Here is a 3,331-nt window from a genome sequence, read left to right as displayed (position 1 = left end):
AGGAACCCCACCAACCCCTCTCAGCATCTCTTCTAATTAATTTTGAATTCACTAATGTTCAAACAATTTGATATCTTACATAATTAGGTTTTCTTTATTTTGATTATGATGTTGCAATCAAATTATAGTCAAGTTAACTTCACCACCTTATGGACTTAAATTAATTATTGACTTATGCAACATATTGGCTAACAACAAAGTATCGTGAAACGATTGTGACTATTATTTCTGTGCTACTTTATGTGCATATTTGGATGAGGAAATATTTTATCATTTAATTAGTATTATTTTATAAATTTCATTATTGATTTTTTTTTCACATATTTTGTAATTAAAACCTTTTATTTTTAACCAAAAAGAGGATATAGAAAACCGATAAAACATGTGAAATTTAAAAATAATGTTAAAACACGAACGAATTGAATGATAAAATTAATAAATGAATGATAACTAAATGATAAAATGTAAATTTAATCAAAATATTGTTATCTTTTGATTGATAAATAGTAAACTTTTTAATTATTATCATACTATTGTACAAAAAATAATTTTACATCATTTAACTCTTTATCATGAAAAGAGTTAAATGATTTACTAATATTTATTTATGTTAACAATTACAATAAACCTAAATTATAATACGCAATCCTCGTTTTACAAACAAATGTTATGAAATTGAGTTAGCATAAACTCATTTACTAAGGTTACATTAGAACTATTAAGAGTCTATTTTAATTAAGTCTTTTTGTTATTATACTATCATTATTAAACTCCTAATAGATCATTCACAAATACATAATGTCACTATGATATATTCATGCCTTAAAGCAAAGGAATGTATTAGAGATCTCATTATTACTAGAAATAAAGTTAATCAAATTATAACATGAGTGAAATACAATATTCACCTTATAAACTTATTTATAGAAATTAAGTTAGATATAAACTCACTTATTATTAATAAATTTAGTTCATTTAGAAATCTCATATGTGACATCCTAATAATATACGACATGCATATATAAGCTAGACATCATCCATTATAATAAAAGAAAACAGTTAGAGATGTACTTGAAACATTAGGAGTACAATCATCCTTGAAATAGCTGAAAATTTAAAACTTAAAGTGCTAAAGAGTATCTCGAAATAACTTAAGTGGAAAGTATTTCAAAAGAGGGTAAAAGAACTAAGAGAGTTCTAGAGAATCTAGGTAGCAACATCTTTATTTCCTTCCAAGACATGCTCCAGTGAAACCTCATTCTCCTCTACTCACATCCAAGTGGATGATCATTGCAAAAGAAAGACATACGCAAACATGGTACAAACACGAGTAGTGCAAGAGTGAGCTAATTATATAAAAAAAAAGCATGCATCGTGTCAAACATAGCATATACAAGAGTTAATCTCAAATCAGAACAAATTAAGGAATATATCCTAGCATGTTAATTTCTAGAGATTAAACTCATTCAAAACAGATTAAATTCATCACATCAAAACATGCACAATTTCACAATTTCAGTTATAACACTCAATACAATAAAAGTCATAAAACAGTTTCACAAGAGCACACCAGTTCAACATTCACATGCATATATTTTTATAAAATAAATTCATACAAAAATATAACTAGCTCCCCTTACCTGGAAAGCTTAACAGTACCACTTGTTGAGAGTGCCCTAAGACCGTACTCACACCGCGTTGAGCTTACAGAACCTACAAATCACCAAATTGATGATGGAACACGACTCTTAGAGCTAGAATAAACTGAGAATGGAAGGTAGAACATGCAGAGCACATGCAACTAGTAAAGTTCATGCCCTAAGTCAAGAACAGTGAAGAGAAAAGGGGAAAATGACTTACCCGCTGGAACGAAGAATTGTTCGGTTTGAATCGAAGCTCTCTAGGCCAGGAACAATTTGGCAGCACCCAATCAAGATTTGAACGGTTCAAAGTTCTGAAATTTTAGAGAGAAGTTAGAGAGAATTTTAGGGCAAATGGTTTTAGAGAGAGAAAGGGTTTCAACTTAATGAAATCAGATTTCTGAAAAAAAAAAAAAAAAAACTTCTCTCTAAGGATAAGACACCCTTAGCTGATGGGCTTGGCTACCCCAATTATAAGGTCCAATGGCTTTAATAAATTTCCAAGCCTTTACATCATATATCTTAAAAGTCGAGATAAAAAATATTTTTATATTTCTTCCTTATGACATGATTTTAAGAGTCTTTTAAGTTTTTGTAATTTTTATTTTTTAATTAAATATAGAAAATAATTACTTATAAAATAGGAATTGAGTAAAATATTAATGAGTATTAAAGAATACTTGTTAAGAATAAGTGTGGAATTAAGGTCTTCCTAAATTCATCCAAAGCATGAAATATAATGATCTATAAATATGAATTTGACAAAAAAATAAGATTTTTCTTTGTTTCAGAATTTTTTGGAGTTATGAGTATAAGAACCTAATTTTGATCTTATTAGTTAACATATAATGATCAATCTCATGACCTATCACTCACATTTGGATGTGACGTCAATATTCTTCACCAAATTCAATATCAGAATAGTTTTCTTGATTTCACACAAGTTGGTATTGGTATCAGAGTTTCGACTCTTGATATTCAATGATTTTTTAGTTAAATATGTTTTTTGTCTCTTAACTTTCAATAAAAATTGAAATTAATTTCTCTTCAAAACTTTGACCCAATTTAATCCTCCAACTTTAGAAATGTATAGATTCAGTCCTTTTGACATTTCAAATGTGTTTCTCAACTAACACTGAAGCGAAAATGTGTCATATGGTGTAAACAACTCAAATGTGATCATAAAATACATTTGAAACATTAAATAAACTTCATCAAATTTTGTTAAAATGACGTCATCCGTACATTACTAAAGTTGGAGAACTAAATTGGGTCAAAGTTTTAAAGAGGAACTAATTCTAATTTTCATAATTTTCACTACAAATTAAAGAACCAAAAATATATATAACCTATGATTTCTTTTATATACTTGAATTTTTTTATTTGTATTTTTAGACTACATTGGTGCTAAAATTACCCCAAAATTTATTGTCTATCACAAATTGTTTGTTGATGAGTTTGTTTTACAAATTTAGAGAAATTTGAATGAGGATTTTGAGGAGAGAAAAAAAGGAAATAAAACAAAGAGCAAAGTTATAAGATAAAGAGAAAATGTTTGATTAATATTGAAAAAGACATGTTTAAATTATGATGAAAAAGAGAGATGGAGAAAAAGAAAAACATAGAAAAGAACATTAGTGAAGTCAATTAAATTAAAAAAAGAAAAGAGTTGAAAGAGAAAGAAATTAAAA

Source organism: Vigna radiata, chromosome 8 (assembly GCF_000741045.1).
Source record: "Vigna radiata var. radiata cultivar VC1973A chromosome 8, Vradiata_ver6, whole genome shotgun sequence".
NCBI lineage: Eukaryota > Viridiplantae > Streptophyta > Magnoliopsida > Fabales > Fabaceae > Vigna > Vigna radiata.
The sequence above is the reverse complement of the archived record's forward strand: the minus strand, read 5'-3'. Positions refer to the sequence as shown.